This window comes from Petromyzon marinus, unplaced genomic scaffold (assembly GCF_048934315.1).
Source record: "Petromyzon marinus isolate PM22_M1 ecotype Great Lakes invasive population unplaced genomic scaffold, UKy_Petmar_22M1.pri1.0 PM_Scaffold_39, whole genome shotgun sequence".
Lineage (NCBI taxonomy): Eukaryota > Metazoa > Chordata > Hyperoartia > Petromyzontiformes > Petromyzontidae > Petromyzon > Petromyzon marinus.
Genome location: NW_027423379.1, coordinates 638,119 through 646,494, shown reverse-complemented (window position 1 = coordinate 646,494; position 8,376 = coordinate 638,119).

Here is an 8,376-nt window from a genome sequence, read left to right as displayed (position 1 = left end):
TCATCAGCGTTGTCATCAGCAGCATCGTCGTCAGCAGCATCGTCAGCAGCATGGACATCAACAGCATTGCCAACAGTAGCAGAGTAGCTTCATCAAAAGTAGCATCATCTGTGTTGTCAACATCATCATCGTCATCAGCATCGTAATCAGCAGCAACAGTATAAATGTATCATCATCAACAGTAGCAGCAATAGCAGCAGCATGAGTAGATGAGTGGATGAGTGAGTGAATGAGTGTATGGATGAGTGAGTGAATGAGTGTATGTATGAATGAGTGTATGTATGAATGAGTGTAGGGATGAATGAGTGTAGGGATGAATGAGTGGGTGAGTGAATGAATGAGTGTACGGGTGAATGAGTGAGTGGATGGATGAGCGAGCGAGTGGGTGAGTGAATGAATGAGTGTACGGGTGAATGAGTGAGTGGATACGCGAGTGAGCAAGTGCCTGAAGGGGTGAGTGAGCAAACGGGCGAGCTGGCGGGTGCTGAGTGGGTGAGCGCTCGGAGGGGTGAGCGAGTGAGCGAGTGGGTGAGTGAGTGAGGTAGTGCTTGGAGGGATGAGTGGATGTGTGATCGAGTGGGTGGGTGAGCGAGTGCTTGGAGTGAGTGGGCGAGCGAGTGGGTGAGTGAGTGAGGTAGTGCTTGGAGGGATGAGTGAATGTGTGATCGAGTGGGTGAGCGAGTGCTTGGAGGAATGAGTGGGCGAGCGAGCGAGCAAATTCGCGAGCGCCGAGAGCGGCGCGCGAGTGAGCGGGCAAGTGGGTGAGTGAGTGGGCGAATGCTCAGAGGGGTGAGTGAGCGAGCGGGCGATCGAGGCCGGGACTCACCGGCCCGTCCAGGTGGACGAGCTGGCGGAGTGCCACCCCCTCCTGCAAGCCACAAGCAGGTGAACCAGCTGCTGATGCTACTTCTGCAACAACAGCACTGGAATCTGCTGCGCGACGAAACATAAAACGCAACACAGGGTGACAGGGTTTTTGTGTGTGCGTGCGTGTTGAGCTCCTTTCGCACACCGTAAAGGAGCCAAACGTAGATAAGGGGGCGTCCATAAATGACGTCACGCGATTTTGGACAATTTTGACGCCCCCCCCCTCAAATATGACGTCACAAAGCTCTGCCCCCCACGCCCCCCCCCCCAAAACCATATTTCCATTTTGAAAATAAAACGTGCTTCAAACTATTGTAGTGCGTATTTAATGTGGCGCTGCACTCTGATGTTGTAGGAGTATAATTAGTGTTGATGTAACAATTCTATATTCATTTAAAATTGCGCATTTGGATGTGACGTCACGTTTCTCAAACCCCACCCCCCCCCCTTCGTCACACATCGTCACAAATGTCTGAACCCCCCCCCCCCCAGGTGCGTGACGTCATTCATGGACGGCCCCTAATCTATGGGTGTCTCCGTGGGTCTCTGGTTATGAATGTGGAACTTTATTGCAACAAATGCCAATCGCCCACACACCACTCGCTCTCACAAACCCACCCACCACTCGCTCTCTCACACCCACCCACCACTCGCTCACTCTCACACCCACCCACCACTCACTCACTCTCACACCCACCCACCACTCACTCACTCTCACACCCACCCACTCACCCACCACTCACTCTCACACCCACCCACCCACCACTCACTCACACCCACCCACCACTCACTCTCACACCCACCCACCACTCACTCACACCCAAACACCACTCACTCACACCCAAACACCACTCACTCACACCCACCCACCACTCACTCACACCCACCCACCCACCACTCACTCACTCTCACACCCACCCACCACTCACTCACTCTCACACCCACCCACTCACCCACCACTCACTCTCACACCCACCCACCACTCACTCTCACACCCACCCACCACTCACTCTCACACCCACCCACCACTCACTCTCACACCCACCCACCACTCACTCACACCCACCCACCCACCACTCACTCACTCTCACACCCACCCACCACTCACTCACTCTCACACCCACCCACTCACTCTCACACCCACCCACCACTCACTCTCACACCCACCCACCACTCACTCACACCCACCCACCACTCACTCACACCCACCCACCACTCACTCACACCCACCCACCACTCACTCTCACACCCACCCACCACTCACTCTCACACCCACCCACCACTCACTCACACCCAAACACCACTCACTCACACCCAAACACCACTCACTCACACCCACCCACCACTCACTCACTCACACCCACCCACCACTCACACCCACCCACCACTCACACCCACCCACCACTCTCAGCCACCCACCCACCACTCTCAGCCACCCACCCACAACTCACTCTCTCACACCCACCCACCACTCACTCACTCTCACCCACCCACCACTCACTCACTCTCACACCCACCCACCCACCACTCACTCTCTCACACCCACCCACCCACCACTCACTCACTCTCACACCCACCCACCACTCACTCACTCTCACACCCACCCACCACTCACTCTCACACCCACCCACTCACCCACCACTCACTCTCACACCCAGCCACCACTCACTCTCACACCCACCCACCACTCACTCACTCACACCCACCCACCACTCACTCACTCACTCACACCCACCCACCACTCACTCACACCCACCCACCCACCACTCACTCACACCCACCCACCACTCACTCACACCCACCCACACCCACTCTCCACTCTCTCACACCCACCCACCACTCACTCTCACACTCTCACACCCACCCACTACTCACTCTCACACCCACCCACTACTCACTCTCACACCCACCCACCACTCACTCTCACACCCACCCACCACTCACTCTCACACTCTCACACCCACCCACAACTCACTCTCACACCCACCCACCACTCACTCGCACACCCACCCACCACTCACTCGCACACCCACCCACCACTCACTCGCACACCCACCCACCACTCACTCGCACACCCACCCACCACTCACTCGCACACCCACCCACCACTCACTCGCACACCCACCCACCACTCACTCGCACACCCACCCACCACTCACTCGCACACCCACCCACCACTCACTCGCACACCCACCCACCACTCACTCGCACACCCACCCACCACTCACTCTCACACCCACCCACCACTCACTCTCACACCCACCCACCACTCACTCTCACACCCACCCACCACTCACTCTCACACCCACCCACCACTCACTCTCACACCCACCCACCACTCACTCTCACACCCACCCACCACTCACTCTCACACCCACCCACCACTCACTCTCACACCCACCCACCACTCTCACACCCACCCACCACTCACCCTCACGGGTGGGGAGAGACGAGGTGAGGCGATGGGTGAGGAGACGAGGTGATGGGTGAGGAGGTTGACGAGGTGATGGGTGAGGTTGACGAGGTGAGGTGATGGGTGAGGAGGGGGACGAGGTGAGGTGATGGGTGAGAGAGACGAGGTGGAGGCGATGGGTGAGGAGGGGGACGAGGTGAGGTGATGGGTGAGGAGGTTGACGAGGTGATGGGTGAGGAGAGAGACGAGGTGATGGGTGAGGAGGTTGACGAGGTGATGGGTGAGGAGGTTGACGAGGTGATGGGTGAGGAGGTTGACGAGGTGGTGAGGAGCAACGAGACGCACAGATTCCCCCCTCACCGATGTCGATCCGCGTGGCCCCCGCGGTGCTCGAGGCGCCATCGGACGAGGCCGCGAGGCCACCTCAGAGACAGCCGCCATCGCTGGTGGCGAGGGGCGAGGGGGTTGAGATGGAGGGGTTTCCCGCGCTTTTATAGACGCCGACGTCACCCCATTTGCCCCCCCTCACCCCTCCCCTCAATTTGTCGCTAAGCGACTAATTGAGGGGAGGGGTGAAGGGGTTGAGGTGAGGCGGGTTGAGGGGAGGGGGTGGTGGTGAGGGGGGGGGCGAGGGGGGTTGAGGGGAGGGGTGAGGGGGTTGAGGGGAGGGGGTTGAGGGGAGGGGCGATGGGGTTGAGGCGAGGGGGGTTGAGGGGAGGGGGTGGGTGATGTGAGGGGGAGGGTCGAGGGGGTTGAGGGGAGGGGCGAGGAGGTGAGTGGGTGGGTGAGTGAATGAGTGGATGGGTGAGTGAATGAGTGGGTGGGTGGGTGAGTGAATGAGTGGGTGGGTGAGTGAGTGGGTGGGTGAGTGAGTGGGTGGGTGGGTTAGTGAATGAGTGGGTGGGTGAGTGAGTGGGTGGGTGAGTGAATGAGTGGATGGGTGAGTGAATGAGCAGGTAGGTGAGTGAATGAGTGGGTGGGTAAGTGAATGAGTGGGTGAGTGAATGAGTGGGTGGGTGAGTGAATGAACGGGTAGGTAAGTGAATGAGTGGGTGGGTGAGTGAATGAATGAGTGGGTGAGTGAATGAGTGGGTGGGTGAGTGAATGAGTGGGTGAGTGAATGAGTGGGTGGGTGAGTGAATGAACGGGTGGGTGAGTGAATGAATGAGTGGGTGAGTGAATGAGTGGGTGGGTGAGTGAATGAACGGGTGAGTGAATGAGTGGGTGGACAGATGAGTGAATGAGCGGATGGGTGAGTGAACGAGTGGGTGGGTGAGTGAATGAGTGGGTGGACAGATGATTGAGTGTTGGCGAGTTAGTGGGTGGGTGAGTAAATAAGTGGGTGGGTAGGTAAATTAGTGGGTGGGTGAGTGAGGTGCCGGCTCCCAGCCGCCATCTTGCGTAAAGAAGGCACCCAACCGCCAGCTTAGGTCGGAATGGTGAAAATCTTCCATCTTAAATTTTTATTCAAAGCGTTCGTGACTGCAGGGATTCATATTCTTGGTTCTTTCGGTAAAGTCACCACGTAGAAGGGGAACAATAAAAATGTAAAGCAATAAAATTATCACGACGTTTACGACCGCAACACAAGCAATCATCATCAGGTGTGAAAAGCACAGCAAGAAAATTTGAAAAAAGTAGCGGTTTTTTAGCAATCATTGGAAGGATTTGATACACCATTTCAGGTCTTAATCGATTGTTCACGCTTACGGTGGCTTTCAGACAGCATACATTAATTTTTCGTCTCCCCCCTCCTCTTTTCCGAACATAGATGGACTCGTCCATCTAAACAAACAGCCAAATCGCTGTCCGTGGTGCTAACGCAAAAAACAAACAAATAAATAAATAAATACACACCGCCACTTCTTTCAAATGTTTCCTGCCGTTGGTTTTCACACCTGATGATGACTGCTTGTGTTACAGTCGAAACGTCGTGAGAATTTTATTGTTTTATATATTTTATTATTTTATTGTTTCCCTTCAGCAAATCTTGTTTGAAGGCAACCAACCGCCATATTCGGTACGAAAGACGCCCAACCGCCATTTTAGGCAGTGAAGACTCCTGTGCCGCCATTTTAGGTAGGGACGTTGCCCACCCGCCATCTTAGGTAGGGAAGCGCACCGACAGAAGTCGCCCACTTCCAAGGGGAGCTCTCCGGGCAATCGGCACTCCCAAACATTCTGCACAAGTGCCACAACGGCCGCCTGTGGCTGATGGGGGTGCTCAAAAAGGGGCCGTCCATAAATGACGTCACGCACCTAGAAGGGGGGGGTGGGGAGGGGTCAGAGATTTGTGACGAAGTGTGACGAGGGAGGGGGCGGGGTTTGAGAAATGTGACGTCACATCAAAACTTTCAACAAATACAGACGACACTTTCTACTTAATTAAATAGACTTTTTAATAAACGTTTTCTCCTACAACATCCGAGTGCAGCACCACGTTAAACACGCACTACAGTGACAATAATTTTAAGCGATTTGAAGCATGTTTTATTTTCAAAATGGAAATATGTTTTTTTTTGGGGAGGGTGGGAGTGTGTGGGGGGGGGGGGCAGAGCTTTGTGACGTCATATTTGAGGGGGGGGTGTTAAAAATCGTTAAAAATCGCGTGACGTCATTTATGGACGGCCCTAAAGAGATAAAAAAAAGTATTACACACGGAACTTTTATTTCCGATGTCAAGAAGAAGTCGACGTGACGGGGAGTAAGGGAATAATCGAGGCGACTTTGTTTGGTGCCGTTGCGGTTTGGGGAAGGCGAGGGGGTGGACAGGCGCCTGCAAACCAGGCGAGGGTTGGTGGATCACCGCAGGCACAGGCAGATGCCGGGAAATGGCGACAGAGGCCCGGGGCCCCACCTGTTCCCGCCTCCACGGGGCGAGGCGATTCCCCCGTCGCATCGCCGAACGTTGCACCGCGGACTCGGCTCGCGTGCAGGGCGCGAAAGGAGATTCGACGTAGCATGGGGGACCGGCAGACTTACACAGGCACTCGCCCACAGACTCGCAACGGACACCCGCAGACTCACAATGGACACCCGCAGACTCACAACGGACACCCACAGACTCACAATGGACACCCACAGACTTACACAGCCACTCGCCCACAGACTCACAACGGACACCCGCAGACTCACAATGGACACCCACAGACTCACAACAGACACCCACAGACTCACAACGAACACCCGCAGACTCACAACGGACACCCGCAGACTCACAACGGATACCCACAGACTCACAATGGACACCCACAGACTCACAACGGACACCCACAGACTCGCAACAGACACTCACAGACTCACAACAGACACCCGCAGACTCAGAACGGACACCCACAGACTCACAACGGACACCCACAGACTCACAACGGACACCCACAGACTCGCAAGGGACACCCACAGACTCACAAGGGACACCCACAGACTCGCAAGGGACACCCACAGACTCGCAACGGACACCCACAGACTCACAACGGACACCCACAGACTCACAACAGACACCCACAGACTCACAACGGACACCCACAGACTCACAACGGACACCCACAGACTCACAACGGACACCCACAGACTGGCAACAGACACCCACAGACTCACAACGGACACCCACAGACTCGCAACGGACACCCACAGACTCACAACGGAGACCCACAGACTGGCAACAGACACCCGCAGACTCACAACGGACACCCACAGACTCACAACGGACACCCACAGACTGGCAACAGACACCCGCAGACTCACAACGGACACCCACAGACTCACAACGGACACCCACAGACTCACAACGGACACCCACAGACTCACAACAGACACCCACAGACTCACAACAGACACCCGCAGACTCGCAACGGACACCCACAGACTCACAACGAACACCCACAGACTCACAACGGACACCCACAGACTCACAATGGACACCCACAGACTCGCAACAGACACCCACAGACTCACAACGGACACCCACAGACTCACAATGGACACCCACAGACTCACAACAGACACCCGCAGACTCACAACGGACACGCAGACTCACAACGGATACCCACAGACTCACAACAGACACCCGCAGACTCAGAACGGACACCCACAGACTCACAACGGATACCCACAGACTCACAACGGACACGCACAGACTCACAACGGATACCCACAGACTCACAACGGACACCCGCAGACTCGCAACAGACACCCGCAGACTCAGAATGGACACCCACAGACTCACAACGGACACCCGCAGACTCGCAACGGACACCCACAGACTCGCAACAGACACCCACAGACTCACAACAGACACCCACAGACTCACAACGGACACCCACAGACTCACAATGGACACCCACAGACTCACAACGGACACGCGCAGACTCACAATGGACACCCACAGACTCACAACGGACACCCACAGACTCACAACGGACACCCAAAGACTCACAATGGACACCCACAGACTCACAACAGACACCCGCAGACTCACAACAGACACCCGCAGACTCAGAACGGACACCCACAGACTCACAACGGACACCCGCAGACTCGCAACGGACACCCACAGACTCGCAACAGACACCCACAGACTCACAACAGACACCCACAGACTCACAACGGACACAAGCAGACTCACAACGGACGCTGGAAGACTCACAACGGACACCCACAGACTCACAACGGACACCCACAGACTCACAACGGACGCCGGAAGACTCACAACATACGCCCACAGACTCACAAAGAGACCCATTAACGTGGAAAGGGACCAATCTATTTGGAAAGGGACCAAGGGAAGGCGCCGAACCGCCATCTTACGTGGGGAAGGCATCCAATCGCCATCCCACCCTACCTGCCCATTATAAATCCACCCCACCTGTCCATTATGAACCCACTCTACCTGCCCATTATAAACCCACTCTACCTGCCCATTATAAACCCACCCTACCTGTCCATTATAAACCCACTCTACCTGCCCATTATTAACCCACTCTACCTGCCCATTATAAACCCACCCTACCTGCACATTATAAACCCACCCTACCTGCCCATTATAAACCCACCCTACCCGTCCATTATAACCTACCCTACCTGTCCATTATAAACCC